Source organism: Medicago sativa, chromosome 5 (genome assembly GCF_051527215.1).
Source record: "Medicago sativa cultivar Bolivia chromosome 5, Bolivia_mono, whole genome shotgun sequence".
Lineage (NCBI taxonomy): Eukaryota > Viridiplantae > Streptophyta > Magnoliopsida > Fabales > Fabaceae > Medicago > Medicago sativa.
The window spans coordinates 37440135-37458887 of record NC_140753.1 but is presented as its reverse complement, the minus strand read 5'-3'; the positions used below and the strand labels follow the sequence as shown (position 1 = coordinate 37458887).

General features: G+C 31.4%; 1 long non-coding RNA gene across 1 annotated transcript; it reads right to left on the bottom strand.

Annotated features, from left to right (window-relative positions):
- Positions 1-10382: 10382 nt before the first annotated feature.
- Positions 10383-14916, bottom strand: LOC146922109 (uncharacterized). Its single transcript, XR_015012374.1, has 3 exons — positions 14823-14916; positions 11863-11953; positions 10383-10473 (listed from the first exon to the last, which is right to left on the bottom strand). It is a non-coding gene; the product is annotated as an uncharacterized LOC146922109 (long non-coding RNA).
- Between the last annotated feature and the right edge of the window lie 3837 nt (positions 14917-18753).

The following is an 18753-nucleotide window of genomic DNA, read 5'->3' as shown; positions in this document are numbered from 1 at the left end:
TGATTAAAGAAATTAAATTTACAAGTGTTACACGACTAACCTTGAGAGAACTGCATATTTAACGATTGATCCATCAATCAAGAAGCTTCGTATTTCTTCCCATTTAATCAAATATCACATTTTCGCGTCAACTGTCATCGAAATAAAATATTAACTTTCTTATTTATCAAATTTATATTAAACTAAAATCATTTTCGGTTTGAGGATCATTGAACCACATTTTCATACTTCCAGTTTAGCAAAATCCAAACAAACTCAGCTTAAAAATCATATTTCGCATCAAGGGACATCGAGGTACAAGTTCAACCTTCTCATTTATCATATTTGTAACCATAAATGCTAAAATCTCATTTTTGCAACAAGAGTCATCGAGAAACAATATGATAGGAGAGAAAAAGCATGTGTTCAATTTACCAAATTTAAAACAAAATAGGTTCAAATATCATGTTTCGCATGAAGGGATATAGAGGGACAAGTTCAACCTTCATATTTATCAAACTTCTAACCATATAGGCTAAAATCTCGTTTTCGCGACAAGGAACAATCCAATACTTTCATTTTACCGAATATGAAACCAAATAGGTTCACATATCATGTTTTGCATCAAGGGCCATCGATGGTTCAACCTTCATATTTATCAAGCTTGTAACGATATTAGCTAAAATTTCGTTTTCGCAGCAAGGACCAGCTCATTACTTTCTATTTACATAATTTAAAACCAAATAGGTTCAATATTATGTTACGCATCATAGGACATCGAGGGACAAATTCAACCTTCATATTTATCAAACTTCTAACCATATAGGCTAAAATCTCATTTTTGTGACAAGGGTCATTCTAATACACTTTCATTTTACCGAATTCAAAACCAAGTAGTTTCATATATCATATTTTGCATCAAGGGACATCGAGGGACAAGTTCAACATTTATCAAACTTCTAACCATATAGGCTAAAATCTCATTTTCGCCTCATGTTTCGCATCAATGGTCAAGTTCAAACTTCTCATTTATCAAACTTGTAGGCATATATACCAAAATCAAATTTTCGCGACAAGGGTCATTCCAATACTTTCATTTTACCGAATACAAAAACAAATAGGTTCACATATCATGTTTCACATCAAGCGACATCAAGAGACAATTTCAAACTTCCCATTTATCAAACTTTAGGCTAAAATCTCGTTTTTGTGACAAGGGTCATCCCAATACTTTATATTTACCGAGGGACGAGTTCAAACTTCCAATTTATCAAACATGTAACCATTTAAGCTAAAATCTGTTTTTCGCGGCAAACAAAAGACATAACTCAATAAAATAAAAAGAAAAAAACTTCAAAGTTATAAACTCAAAAGACAATCGATAAAAAAAATAAACAAAACGTACGAAAGAGATTATATTTTGACGACAAAATTCAATATCTAAACAAACTAAAACAAATGGTAAAAAGATGAATAAAGAGAGATGTTGTGGTGATTAAAGAAATTAAATTTACAAGTGTTACACGACTAACCTTGAGAGAACTGCATATTTAACGATTGATCCATCAATCAAGAAGCTTCGTATTTCTTCCCATTTAATCAAATATCACATTTTCGCGTCAACTGTCATCGAAACAAAATATTAACTTTCCTATTTATCAAATTTATATTAAACTAAAATCATTTTCGGTTTGAGGATCATTGAACCACATTTTCATACTTCCAGTTTAGCAAAATCCAAACAAACTCAGCTTAAAAATCATATTTCGCATCAAGGGACATCGAGGTACAAGTTCAACCTTCTCATTTATCATATTTGTAACCATAAATGCTAAAATCTCAATTTTGCGACAAGAGTCATCGAGAAACAATATGATAGGAGAGAAAAAGCATGTGTTCAATTTACCAAATTTAAAACAAAATAGGTTCAAATATCATGTTTCGCATGAAGGGATATAGAGGGACAAGTTCAACCTTCATATTTATCAAACTTCTAACCATATAGGCTAAAATCTCATTTTCGCGACAAGGAACAATCCAATACTTTCATTTTACCGAATATGAAACCAAATAGGTTCACATATCATGTTTTGCATCAAGGGCCATCGAGGGTTCAACCTTCATATTTATCAAGCTTGTAACGATATTAGCTAAAATTTCGTTTTCGCAGCAAGGACCATCTCATTACTTTTTATTTACATAATTTAAAACCAAATAGATTCAATATTATGTTACGCATCAAAGGACATCGAGGGACAAATTCAACCTTCATATTTATCAAACTTCTAACCATATAGGCTAAAATCTCATTTTTGTGACAAGGGTCATTCCAATACACTTTCATTTTACCGAATACAAAACCAAGTAGTTTCATATATCATATTTTGCATCAAGGGACATCGAGGGACAAGTTCAACATTTATCAAACTTCTAACCATATAGGCTAAAATCTCATTTTCGCCTCATGTTTCGCATCAATGGTCAAGTTCAAACTTCTCATTTATCAAACTTGTAGGCATATATACCAAAATCAAATTTTCGCGACAAGGGTCATTCCAATACTTTCATTTTACCGAATACAAAAACAAATAGGTTCACATATCATGTTTCACATCAAGCGACATCAAGAGACAATTTCAAACTTCCCATTTATCAAACTTTGTAACCATATAGGCTAAAATCTCGTTTTTGTGACAAGGGTCATCCCAATACTTTATATTTACCGAGGGACAAGTTCAAACTTCCAATTTATCAAACATGTAACCATTTAAGCTAAAATCTGTTTTTCGCGGCAAACAGAAGACATAACTCAATAAAATAAAAAGAAAAAAACTTCAAAGTTATAAACTCAAAAGACAATCGATAAAAAAATAAACAAAACATACGAAAGAGATTATATTTTGACGACAAAATTCAATATCTAAACAAACTAAAACAAATGGTAAAAAGATGAATAAAGAGAGATGTTGTGGTGATTAAAGAAATTAAATTTACAAGTGTTACACGACTAACCTTGAGAGAACTGCATATTTAACGATTGATCCATCAATCAAGAAGCTTCGTATTTCTTCCCATTTAATCAAATATCACATTTTCGCGTCAACTGTCATCGAAATAAAATATTAACTTTCTTATTTATCAAATTTATATTAAACTAAAATCATTTTCGGTTTGAGGATCATTGAACCACATTTTCATACTTCCAGTTTAGCAAAATCCAAACAAACTCAGCTTAAAAATCATATTTCGCATCAAGGGACATCGAGGTACAAGTTCAACCTTCTCATTTATCATATTTGTAACCATAAATGCTAAAATCTCATTTTTGCAACAAGAGTCATCGAGAAACAATATGATAGGAGAGAAAAAGCATGTGTTCAATTTACCAAATTTAAAACAAAATAGGTTCAAATATCATGTTTCGCATGAAGGGATATAGAGGGACAAGTTCAACCTTCATATTTATCAAACTTCTAACCATATAGGCTAAAATCTCGTTTTCGCGACAAGGAACAATCCAATACTTTCATTTTACCGAATATGAAACCAAATAGGTTCACATATCATGTTTTGCATCAAGGGCCATCGAGGGTTCAACCTTCATATTTATCAAGCTTGTAACGATATTAGCTAAAATTTCGTTTTCGCAGCAAGGACCATCTCATTACTTTTTATTTACATAATTTAAAACCAAATAGATTCAATATTATGTTACGCATCAAAGGACATCGAGGGACAAATTCAACCTTCATATTTATCAAACTTCTAACCATATAGGCTAAAATCTCATTTTTGTGACAAGGGTCATTCCAATACACTTTCATTTTACCGAATACAAAACCAAGTAGTTTCATATATCATATTTTGCATCAAGGGACATCGAGGGACAAGTTCAACATTTATCAAACTTCTAACCATATAGGCTAAAATCTCATTTTCGCCTCATGTTTCGCATCAATGGTCAAGTTCAAACTTCTCATTTATCAAACTTGTAGGCATATATACCAAAATCAAATTTTCGCGACAAGGGTCATTCCAATACTTTCATTTTACCGAATACAAAAACAAATAGGTTCACATATCATGTTTCACATCAAGCGACATCAAGAGACAATTTCAAACTTCCCATTTATCAAACTTTGTAACCATATAGGCTAAAATCTCGTTTTTGTGACAAGGGTCATCCCAATACTTTATATTTACCGAGGGACAAGTTCAAACTTCCAATTTATCAAACATGTAACCATTTAAGCTAAAATCTGTTTTTCGCGGCAAACAGAAGACATAACTCAATAAAATAAAAAGAAAAAAACTTCAAAGTTATAAACTCAAAAGACAATCGATAAAAAAATAAACAAAACATACGAAAGAGATTATATTTTGACGACAAAATTCAATATCTAAACAAACTAAAACAAATGGTAAAAAGATGAATAAAGAGAGATGTTGTGGTGATTAAAGAAATTAAATTTACAAGTGTTACACGACTAACCTTGAGAGAACTGCATATTTAACGATTGATCCATCAATCAAGAAGCTTCGTATTTCTTCCCATTTAATCAAATATCACATTTTCGCGTCAACTGTCATCGAAATAAAATATTAACTTTCTTATTTATCAAATTTATATTAAACTAAAATCATTTTCGGTTTGAGGATCATTGAACCACATTTTCATACTTCCAGTTTAGCAAAATCCAAACAAACTCAGCTTAAAAATCATATTTCGCATCAAGGGACATCGAGGTACAAGTTCAACCTTCTCATTTATCATATTTGTAACCATAAATGCTAAAATCTCATTTTTGCAACAAGAGTCATCGAGAAACAATATGATAGGAGAGAAAAAGCATGTGTTCAATTTACCAAATTTAAAACAAAATAGGTTCAAATATCATGTTTCGCATGAAGGGATATAGAGGGACAAGTTCAACCTTCATATTTATCAAACTTCTAACCATATAGGCTAAAATCTCGTTTTCGCGACAAGGAACAATCCAATACTTTCATTTTACCGAATATGAAACCAAATAGGTTCACATATCATGTTTTGCATCAAGGGCCATCGAGGGTTCAACCTTCATATTTATCAAGCTTGTAACGATATTAGCTAAAATTTCGTTTTCGCAGCAAGGACCATCTCATTACTTTTTATTTACATAATTTAGAACCAAATAGATTCAATATTATGTTACGCATCAAAGGACATCGAGGGACAAATTCAACCTTCATATTTATCAAACTTCTAACCATATAGGCTAAAATCTCATTTTTGTGACAAGGGTCATTCCAATACACTTTCATTTTACCGAATACAAAACCAAGTAGTTTCATATATCATATTTTGCATCAAGGGACATCGAGGGACAAGTTCAACATTTATCAAACTTCTAACCATATAGGCTAAAATCTCATTTTCGCCTCATGTTTCGCATCAATGGTCAAGTTCAAACTTCTCATTTATCAAACTTGTAGGCATATATACCAAAATCAAATTTTCGCGACAAGGGTCATTCCAATACTTTCATTTTACCGAATACAAAAACAAATAGGTTCACATATCATGTTTCACATCAAGCGACATCAAGAGACAATTTCAAACTTCCCATTTATCAAACTTTGTAACCATATAGGCTAAAATCTCGTTTTTGTGACAAGGGTCATCCCAATACTTTATATTTACCGAGGGACAAGTTCAAACTTCCAATTTATCAAACATGTAACCATTTAAGCTAAAATCTGTTTTTCGCGGCAAACAGAAGACATAACTCAATAAAATAAAAAGAAAAAAACTTCAAAGTTATAAACTCAAAAGACAATCGATAAAAAAATAAACAAAACATACGAAAGAGATTATATTTTGACGACAAAATTCAATATCTAAACAAACTAAAACAAATGGTAAAAAGATGAATAAAGAGAGATGTTGTGGTGATTAAAGAAATTAAATTTACAAGTGTTACACGACTAACCTTGAGAGAACTGCATATTTAACGATTGATCCATCAATCAAGAAGCTTCGTATTTCTTCCCATTTAATCAAATATCACATTTTCGCGTCAACTGTCATCGAAATAAAATATTAACTTTCTTATTTATCAAATTTATATTAAACTAAAATCATTTTCGGTTTGAGGATCATTGAACCACATTTTCATACTTCCAGTTTAGCAAAATCCAAACAAACTCAGCTTAAAAATCATATTTCGCATCAAGGGACATCGAGGTACAAGTTCAACCTTCTCATTTATCATATTTGTAACCATAAATGCTAAAATCTCATTTTTGCAACAAGAGTCATCGAGAAACAATATGATAGGAGAGAAAAAGCATGTGTTCAATTTACCAAATTTAAAACAAAATAGGTTCAAATATCATGTTTCGCATGAAGGGATATAGAGGGACAAGTTCAACCTTCATATTTATCAAACTTCTAACCATATAGGCTAAAATCTCGTTTTCGCGACAAGGAACAATCCAATACTTTCATTTTACCGAATATGAAACCAAATAGGTTCACATATCATGTTTTGCATCAAGGGCCATCGATGGTTCAACCTTCATATTTATCAAGCTTGTAACGATATTAGCTAAAATTTCGTTTTCGCAGCAAGGACCAGCTCATTACTTTCTATTTACATAATTTAAAACCAAATAGGTTCAATATTATGTTACGCATCATAGGACATCGAGGGACAAATTCAACCTTCATATTTATCAAACTTCTAACCATATAGGCTAAAATCTCATTTTTGTGACAAGGGTCATTCTAATACACTTTCATTTTACCGAATTCAAAACCAAGTAGTTTCATATATCATATTTTGCATCAAGGGACATCGAGGGACAAGTTCAACATTTATCAAACTTCTAACCATATAGGCTAAAATCTCATTTTCGCCTCATGTTTCGCATCAATGGTCAAGTTCAAACTTCTCATTTATCAAACTTGTAGGCATATATACCAAAATCAAATTTTCGCGACAAGGGTCATTCCAATACTTTCATTTTACCGAATACAAAAACAAATAGGTTCACATATCATGTTTCACATCAAGCGACATCAAGAGACAATTTCAAACTTCCCATTTATCAAACTTTAGGCTAAAATCTCGTTTTTGTGACAAGGGTCATCCCAATACTTTATATTTACCGAGGGACGAGTTCAAACTTCCAATTTATCAAACATGTAACCATTTAAGCTAAAATCTGTTTTTCGCGGCAAACAAAAGACATAACTCAATAAAATAAAAAGAAAAAAACTTCAAAGTTATAAACTCAAAAGACAATCGATAAAAAAAATAAACAAAACGTACGAAAGAGATTATATTTTGACGACAAAATTCAATATCTAAACAAACTAAAACAAATGGTAAAAAGATGAATAAAGAGAGATGTTGTGGTGATTAAAGAAATTAAATTTACAAGTGTTACACGACTAACCTTGAGAGAACTGCATATTTAACGATTGATCCATCAATCAAGAAGCTTCGTATTTCTTCCCATTTAATCAAATATCACATTTTCGCGTCAACTGTCATCGAAACAAAATATTAACTTTCCTATTTATCAAATTTATATTAAACTAAAATCATTTTCGGTTTGAGGATCATTGAACCACATTTTCATACTTCCAGTTTAGCAAAATCCAAACAAACTCAGCTTAAAAATCATATTTCGCATCAAGGGACATCGAGGTACAAGTTCAACCTTCTCATTTATCATATTTGTAACCATAAATGCTAAAATCTCAATTTTGCGACAAGACTCATCGAGAAACAATATGATAGGAGAGAAAAAGCATGTGTTCAATTTACCAAATTTAAAACAAAATAGGTTCAAATATCATGTTTCGCATGAAGGGATATAGAGGGACAAGTTCAACCTTCATATTTATCAAACTTCTAACCATATAGGCTAAAATCTCATTTTCGCGACAAGGAACAATCCAATACTTTCATTTTACCGAATATGAAACCAAATAGGTTCACATATCATGTTTTGCATCAAGGGCCATCGAGGGTTCAACCTTCATATTTATCAAGCTTGTAACGATATTAGCTAAAATTTCGTTTTCGCAGCAAGGACCATCTCATTACTTTTTATTTACATAATTTAAAACCAAATAGATTCAATATTATGTTACGCATCAAAGGACATCGAGGGACAAATTCAACCTACATATTTATCAAACTTCTAACCATATAGGCTAAAATCTCATTTTTGTGACAAGGGTCATTCCAATACACTTTCATTTTACCGAATACAAAACCAAGTAGTTTCATATATCATATTTTGCATCAAGGGACATCGAGGGACAAGTTCAACATTTATCAAACTTCTAACCATATAGGCTAAAATCTCATTTTCGCCTCATGTTTCGCATCAATGGTCAAGTTCAAACTTCTCATTTATCAAACTTGTAGGCATATATACCAAAATCAAATTTTCGCGACAAGGGTCATTCCAATACTTTCATTTTACCGAATACAAAAACAAATAGGTTCACATATCATGTTTCACATCAATCGACATCAAGAGACAATTTCAAACTTCCCATTTATCAAACTTTGTAACCATATAGGCTAAAATCTCGTTTTTGTGACAAGGGTCATCCCAATACTTTATATTTACCGAGGGACAAGTTCAAACTTCCAATTTATCAAACATGTAACCATTTAAGCTAAAATCTGTTTTTCGCGGCAAACAGAAGACATAACTCAATAAAATAAAAAGAAAAAAACTTCAAAGTTATAAACTCAAAAGACAATCGATAAAAAAATAAACAAAACATACGAAAGAGATTATATTTTGACGACAAAATTCAATATCTAAACAAACTAAAACAAATGGTAAAAAGATGAATAAAGAGAGATGTTGTGGTGATTAAAGAAATTAAATTTACAAGTGTTACACGACTAACCTTGAGAGAACTGCATATTTAACGATTAATCCATCAATCAAGAAGCTTCGTATTTCTTCCCATTTAATCAAATATCACATTTTCGCGTCAACTGTCATCGAAACAAAATATTAACTTTCCTATTTATCAAATTTATATTAAACTAAAATCATTTTCGGTTTGAGGATCATTGAACCACATTTTTATACTTCCAGTTTAGCAAAATCCAAACAAACTCAGCTTAAAAATCATATTTCGCATCAAGGGACATCGAGGTACAAGTTCAACCTTCTCATTTATCATATTTGTAACCATAAATGCTAAAATCTCAATTTTGCGACAAGACTCATCGAGAAACAATATGATAGGAGAGAAAAAGCATGTGTTCAATTTACCAAATTTAAAACAAAATAGGTTCAAATATCATGTTTCGCATGAAGGGATATAGAGGGACAAGTTCAACCTTCATATTTATCAAACTTCTAACCATATAGGCTAAAATCTCATTTTCGCGACAAGGAACAATCCAATACTTTCATTTTACCGAATATGAAACCAAATAGGTTCACATATCATGTTTTGCATCAAGGGCCATCGAGGGTTCAACCTTCATATTTATCAAGCTTGTAACGATATTAGCTAAAATTTCGTTTTCGCAGCAAGGACCATCTCATTACTTTTTATTTACATAATTTAAAACCAAATAGATTCAATATTATGTTACGCATCAAAGGACATCGAGGGACAAATTCAACCTACATATTTATCAAACTTCTAACCATATAGGCTAAAATCTCATTTTTGTGACAAGGGTCATTCCAATACACTTTCATTTTACCGAATACAAAACCAAGTAGTTTCATATATCATATTTTGCATCAAGGGACATCGAGGGACAAGTTCAACATTTATCAAACTTCTAACCATATAGGCTAAAATCTCATTTTCGCCTCATGTTTCGCATCAATGGTCAAGTTCAAACTTCTCATTTATCAAACTTGTAGGCATATATACCAAAATCAAATTTTCGCGACAAGGGTCATTCCAATACTTTCATTTTACCGAATACAAAAACAAATAGGTTCACATATCATGTTTCACATCAATCGACATCAAGAGACAATTTCAAACTTCCCATTTATCAAACTTTGTAACCATATAGGCTAAAATCTCGTTTTTGTGACAAGGGTCATCCCAATACTTTATATTTACCGAGGGACAAGTTCAAACTTCCAATTTATCAAACATGTAACCATTTAAGCTAAAATCTGTTTTTCGCGGCAAACAGAAGACATAACTCAATAAAATAAAAAGAAAAAAACTTCAAAGTTATAAACTCAAAAGACAATCGATAAAAAAATAAACAAAACATACGAAAGAGATTATATTTTGACGACAAAATTCAATATCTAAACAAACTAAAACAAATGGTAAAAAGATGAATAAAGAGAGATGTTGTGGTGATTAAAGAAATTAAATTTACAAGTGTTACACGACTAACCTTGAGAGAACTGCATATTTAACGATTAATCCATCAATCAAGAAGCTTCGTATTTCTTCCCATTTAATCAAATATCACATTTTCGCGTCAACTGTCATCGAAACAAAATATTAACTTTCCTATTTATCAAATTTATATTAAACTAAAATCATTTTCGGTTTGAGGATCATTGAACCACATTTTTATACTTCCAGTTTAGCAAAATCCAAACAAACTCAGCTTAAAAATCATATTTCGCATCAAGGGACATCGAGGTACAAGTTCAACCTTCTCATTTATCATATTTGTAACCATAAATGCTAAAATCTCATTTTTGCGACAAGAGTCATCGAGAAACAATATGATAGGAGAGAAAAAGCATGTGTTCAATTTACCAAATTTAAAACAAAATAGGTTCAAATATCATGTTTCGCATGAAGGGATATAGAGGGACAAGTTCAACCTTCATATTTATCAAACTTCTAACCATATAGGCTAAAATCTCATTTTCGCGACAAGGAACAATCCAATACTTTCATTTTACCGAATATGAAACCAAATAGGTTCACATATCATGTTTTGCATCAAGGGCCATCGAGGGTTCAACCTTCATATTTATCAAGCTTGTAACGATATTAGCTAAAATTTCGTTTTCGCAGCAAGGACCATCTCATTACTTTCTATTTACATAATTTAAAACCAAATAGATTCAATATTATGTTACGCATCAAAGGACATCGAGGGACAAATTCAACCTTCATATTTATCAAACTTCTAACCATATAGGCTAAAATCTCATTTTTGTGACAAGGGTCATTCCAATACACTTTCATTTTACCGAATACAAAACCAAGTAGTTTCATATATCATATTTTGCATCAAGGGACATCGAGGGACAAGTTCAACATTTATCAAACTTCTAACCATATAGGCTAAAATCTCATTTTCGCCTCATGTTTCGCATCAATGGTCAAGTTCAAACTTCTCATTTATCAAACTTGTAGGCATATATACCAAAATCAAATTTTCGCGACAAGGGTCATTCCAATACTTTCATTTTACCGAATACAAAAACAAATAGGTTCACATATCATGTTTCACATCAAGCGACATCAAGAGACAATTTCAAACTTCCCATTTATCAAACTTTGTAACCATATAGGCTAAAATCTCGTTTTTGTGACAAGGGTCATCCCAATACTTTATATTTACCGAGGGACAAGTTCAAACTTCCAATTTATCAAACATGTAACCATTTAAGCTAAAATCTGTTTTTCGCGGCAAACAGAAGACATAACTCAATAAAATAAAAAGAAAAAAACTTCAAAGTTATAAACTCAAAAGACAATCGATAAAAAAATAAACAAAACATACGAAAGAGATTATATTTTGACGACAAAATTCAATATCTAAACAAACTAAAACAAATGGTAAAAAGATGAATAAAGAGAGATGTTGTGGTGATTAAAGAAATTAAATTTACAAGTGTTACACGACTAACCTTGAGAGAACTGCATATTTAACGATTGATCCATCAATCAAGAAGCTTCGCATTTCTTCCCATTTAATCAAATATCACATTTTCGCGTCAACTGTCATCGAAACAAAATATTAACTTTCTTATTTATCAAATTTATATTAAACTAAAATCATTTTCGGTTTGAGGATCATTGAACCACATTTTCATACTTCCAGTTTAGCAAAATCCAAACAAACTCAGCTTAAAAATCATATTTCGCATCAAGGGACATCGAGGTACAAGTTCAACCTTCTCATTTATCATATTTGTAACCATAAATGCTAAAATCTCATTTTTGCGACAAGAGTCATCGAGAAACAATATGATAGGAGAGAAAAAGCATGTGTTCAATTTACCAAATTTAAAACAAAATAGGTTCAAATATCATGTTTCGCATGAAGGGATATAGAGGGACAAGTTCAACCTTCATATTTATCAAACTTCTAACCATATAGGCTAAAATCTCATTTTCGCGACAAGGAACAATCCAATACTTTCATTTTACCGAATATGAAACCAAATAGGTTCACATATCATGTTTTGCATCAAGGGCCATCGAGGGTTCAACCTTCATATTTATCAAGCTTGTAACGATATTAGCTAAAATTTCGTTTTCGCAGCAAGGACCATCTCATTACTCTCTATTTACATAATTTAAAACCAAATAGATTCAATATTATGTTACGCATCAAAGGACATCGAGGGACAAATTCAACCTTCATATTTATCAAACTTCTAACCATATAGGCTAAAATCTCATTTTTGTGACAAGGGTCATTCCAATACACTTTCATTTTACCGAATACAAAACCAAGTAGTTTCATATATCATATTTTGCATCAAGGGACATCGAGGGACAAGTTCAACATTTATCAAACTTCTAACCATATAGGCTAAAATCTCATTTTCGCCTCATGTTTCGCATCAATGGTCAAGTTCAAACTTCTCATTTATCAAACTTGTAGGCATATATACCAAAATCAAATTTTCGCGACAAGGGTCATTCCAATACTTTCATTTTACCGAATACAAAAACAAATAGGTTCACATATCATGTTTCACATCAAGCGACATCAAGAGACAATTTCAAACTTCCCATTTATCAAACTTTGTAACCATATAGGCTAAAATCTCGTTTTTGTGACAAGGGTCATCCCAATACTTTATATTTACCGAGGGACAAGTTCAAACTTCCAATTTATCAAACATGTAACCATTTAAGCTAAAATCTGTTTTTCGCGGCAAACAGAAGACATAACTCAATAAAATAAAAAGAAAAAAACTTCAAAGTTATAAACTCAAAAGACAATCGATAAAAAAATAAACAAAACATACGAAAGAGATTATATTTTGACGACAAAATTCAATATCTAAACAAACTAAAACAAATGGTAAAAAGATGAATAAAGAGAGATGTTGTGGTGATTAAAGAAATTAAATTTACAAGTGTTACACGACTAACCTTGAGAGAACTGCATATTTAACGATTAATCCATCAATCAAGAAGCTTCGTATTTCTTCCCATTTAATCAAATATCACATTTTCGCGTCAACTGTCATCGAAACAAAATATTAACTTTCCTATTTATCAAATTTATATTAAACTAAAATCATTTTCGGTTTGAGGATCATTGAACCACATTTTTATACTTCCAGTTTAGCAAAATCCAAACAAACTCAGCTTAAAAATCATATTTCGCATCAAGGGACATCGAGGTACAAGTTCAACCTTCTCATTTATCATATTTGTAACCATAAATGCTAAAATCTCATTTTTGCGACAAGAGTCATCGAGAAACAATATGATAGGAGAGAAAAAGCATGTGTTCAATTTACCATATTTAAAACAAAATAGGTTCAAATATCATGTTTCGCATGAAGGGATATAGAGGGACAAGTTCAACCTTCATATTTATCAAACTTCTAACCATATAGGCTAAAATCTCATTTTCGCGACAAGGAACAATCCAATACTTTCATTTTACCGAATATGAAACCAAATAGGTTCACATATCATGTTTTGCATCAAGGGCCATCGAGGGTTCAACCTTCATATTTATCAAGCTTGTAACGATATTAGCTAAAATTTCGTTTTCGCAGCAAGGACCATCTCATTACTTTCTATTTACATAATTTAAAACCAAATAGATTCAATATTATGTTACGCATCAAAGGACATCGAGGGACAAATTCAACCTTCATATTTATCAAACTTCTAACCATATAGGCTAAAATCTCATTTTTGTGACAAGGGTCATTCCAATACACTTTCATTTTACCGAATACAAAACCAAGTAGTTTCATATATCATATTTTGCATCAAGGGACATCGAGGGACAAGTTCAACATTTATCAAACTTCTAACCATATAGGCTAAAATCTCATTTTCGCCTCATGTTTCGCATCAATGGTCAAGTTCAAACTTCTCATTTATCAAACTTGTAGGCATATATACCAAAATCAAATTTTCGCGACAAGGGTCATTCCAATACTTTCATTTTACCGAATACAAAAACAAATAGGTTCACATATCATGTTTCACATCAAGCGACATCAAGAGACAATTTCAAACTTCCCATTTATCAAACTTTGTAACCATATAGGCTAAAATCTCGTTTTTGTGACAAGGGTCATCCCAATACTTTATATTTACCGAGGGACAAGTTCAAACTTCCAATTTATCAAACATGTAACCATTTAAGCTAAAATCTGTTTTTCGCGGCAAACAGAAGACATAACTCAATAAAATAAAAAGAAAAAAACTTCAAAGTTATAAACTCAAAAGACAATCGATAAAAAAATAAACAAAACATACGAAAGAGATTATATTTTGACGACAAAATTCAATATCTAAACAAACTAAAACAAATGGTAAAAAGATGAATAAAGAGAGATGTTGTGGTGATTAAAGAAATTAAATTTACAAGTGTTACACGACTAACCTTGAGAGAACTGCATATTTAACGATTGATCCATCAATCAAGAAGCTTCGCATTTCTTCCCATTTAATCAAATATCACATTTTCGCGTCAACTGTCATCGAAACAAAATATTAACTTTCTTATTTATCAAATTTATATTAAACTAAAATCATTTTCGGTTTGAGGATCATTGAACCACATTTTCATACTTCCAGTTTAGCAAAATCCAAACAAACTCAGCTTAAAAATCATATTTCGCATCAAGGGACATCGAGGTACAAGTTCAACCTTCTCATTTATCATATTTGTAACCATAAATGCTAAAATCTCATTTTTGCGACAAGAGTCATCGAGAAACAATATGATAGGAGAGAAAAAGCATGTGTTCAATTTACCAAATTTAAAACAAAATAGGTTCAAATATCATGTTTCGCATGAAGGGATATAGAGGGACAAGTTCAACCTTCATATTTATCAAACTTCTAACCATATAGGCTAAAATCTCATTTTCGCGACAAGGAACAATCCAATACTTTCATTTTACCGAATATGAAACCAAATAGGTTCACATATCATGTTTTGCATCAAGGGCCATCGAGGGTTCAACCTTCATATTTATCAAGCTTGTAACGATATTAGCTAAAATTTCGTTTTCGCAGCAAGGACCATCTCATTACTTTCTATTTACATAATTTAAAACCAAATAGATTCAATATTATGTTACGCATCAAAGGACATCGAGGGACAAATTCAACCTTCATATTTATCAAACTTCTAACCATATAGGCTAAAATCTCATTTTTGTGACAAGGGTCATTCCAATACACTTTCATTTTACCGAATACAAAACCAAGTAGTTTCATATATCATATTTTGCATCAAGGGACATCGAGGGACAAGTTCAACATTTATCAAACTTCTAACCATATAGGCTAAAATCTCATTTTCGCCTCATGTTTCGCATCAATGGTCAAGTTCAAACTTCTCATTTATCAAACTTGTAGGCATATATACCAAAATCAAATTTTCGCGACAAGGGTCATTCCAATACTTTCATTTTACCGAATACAAAAACAAATAGGTTCACATATCATGTTTCACATCAAGCGACATCAAGAGACAATTTCAAACTTCCCATTTATCAAACTTTGTAACCATATAGGCTAAAATCTCGTTTTTGTGACAAGGGTCATCCCAATACTTTATATTTACCGAGGGACAAGTTCAAACTTCCAATTTATCAAACATGTAACCATTTAAGCTAAAATCTGTTTTTCGCGGCAAACAGAAGACATAACTCAATAAAATAAAAAGAAAAAAACTTCAAAGTTATAAACTCAAAAGACAATCGATAAAAAAATAAACAAAACATACGAAAGAGATTATATTTTGACGACAAAATTCAATATCTAAACAAACTAAAACAAATGGTAAAAAGATGAATAAAGAGAGATGTTGTGGTGATTAAAGAAATTAAATTTACAAGTGTTACACGACTAACCTTGAGAGAACTGCATATTTAACGATTGATCCATCAATCAAGAAGCTTCGCATTTCTTCCCATTTAATCAAATATCACATTTTCGCGTCAACTGTCATCGAAACAAAATATTAACTTTCTTATTTATCAAATTTATATTAAACTAAAATCATTTTCGGTTTGAGGATCATTGAACCACATTTTCATACTTCCAGTTTAGCAAAATCCAAACAAACTCAGCTTAAAAATCATATTTCGCATCAAGGGACATCGAGGTACAAGTTCAACCTTCTCATTTATCATATTTGTAACCATAAATGCTAAAATCTCATTTTTGCGACAAGAGTCGTCGAGAAACAATATGATAGGAGAGAAAAAGCATGTGTTCAATTTACCAAATTTAAAACAAAATAGGTTCAAATATCATGTTTCGCATGAAGGGATATAGAGGGACAAGTTCAACCTTCATATTTATCAAACTTCTAACCATATAGCCTAAAATCTCATTTTCGCGACAAGGAACAATCCAATACTTTCATTTTACCGAATATGAAACCAAATAGGTTCACATATCATGTTTTGCATCAAGGGCCATCGAGGGTTCAACCTTCATATTTATCAAGCTTGTAATGATATTAGCTAAAATTTCGTTTTCGCAGCAAGGACCATCTCATTACTTTCTATTTACATAATTTAAAACCAAATAGGTTCAATATTATGTTACGCATCAAAGGACATCGAGGGACAAATTCAACCTTCATATTTATCAAACTTCTAACCATATAGGCTAAAATCTCATTTTTGTGACAAGGGTCATTCCAATACACTTTCATTTTACCGAATACAAAACCAAGTAGTTTCATATATCATATTTTGCATCAAGGGACATCGAGGGACAAGTTCAACATTTATCAAACTTCTAACCATATAGGCTAAAATCTCATTTTCGCCTCATGTTTCGCATCAATGGTCAAGTTCAAACTTCTCATTTATCAAACTTGTAGGCATATATACCAAAATCAAATTTTCGCGACAAGGGTCATTCCAATACTTTCATTTTACCGAATACAAAAACAAATAGGTTCACATATCATGTTTCACATCAAGCGACATCAAGAGACAATTTCAAACTTCCCATTTATCAAACTTTGTAACCATATAGGCTAAAATCTCGTTTTTGTGACAAGGGTCATCCCAATACTTTATATTTACCGAGGGACAAGTTCAAACTTCCAATTTATCAAACATGTAACCATTTAAGCTAAAATCTGTTTTTCGCGGCAAACAGAAGACATAACTCAATAAAATAAAAAGAAAAAAACTTCAAAGTTATAAACTCAAAAGACAATCGATAAAAAAATAAACAAAACATACGAAAGAGATTATATTTTGACGACAAAATTCAATATCTAAACAAACTAAAACAAATGGTAAAAAGATGAATAAAGAGAGATGTTGTGGTGATTAAAGAAATTAAATTTACAAGTGTTACACGACTAACCTTGAGAGAACTGCATATTTAACGATTGATCCATCAATCAAGAAGCTTCGCATTTCTTCCCATTTAATCAAATATCACATTTTCGCGTCAACTGTCATCGAAACAAAATATTAACTTTCTTATTTATCAAATTTATATTAAACTAAAATCATTTTCGGTTTGAGGATCATTGAACCACATTTTCATACTTCCAGTTTAGCAAAATCCAAACAAACTCAGCTTAAAAATCATATTTCGCATCAAGGGACATCGAGGTACAAGTTCAACCTTCTCATTTATCATATTTGTAACCATAAATGCTAAAATCTCATTTTTGCGACAAGAGTCATCGAGAAACAATATGATAGGAGAGAAAAAGCATGTGTTCAATTTACCAAATTTAAAACAAAATAGGTTCAAATATCATGTTTCGCATGAAGGGATATAGAGGGACAAGTTCAACCTTCATATTTATCAAACTTCTAACCATATAGGCTAAAATCTCATTTTCGCGACAAGGAACAATCCAATACTTTCATTTTACCGAATATGAAACCAAATAGGTTCACATATCATGTTTTGCATCAAGGGCCATCGAGGGTTCAACCTTCATATTTATCAAGCTTGTAACGATATTAGCTAAAATTTCGTTTTCGCAGCAAGGACCATCTCATTACTTTCTATTTACATAATTTAAAACCAAATAGGTTCAATATTATGTTACGCATCAAAGGACATCGAGGGACAAATTCAACCTTCATATTTATCAAACTTCTAACCATATAGGCTAAAATCTCATTTTTGTGACAAGGGTCATTCCAATACACTTTCATTTTACCGAATACAAAACCAAGTAGTTTCATATATCATATTTTGCATCAAGGGACATCGAGGGACAAGTTCAACATTTATCAAACTTCTAACCATATAGGCTAAAATCTCATTTTCGCCTCATGTTTCGCATCAATGGTCAAGTTCAAACTTCTCATTTA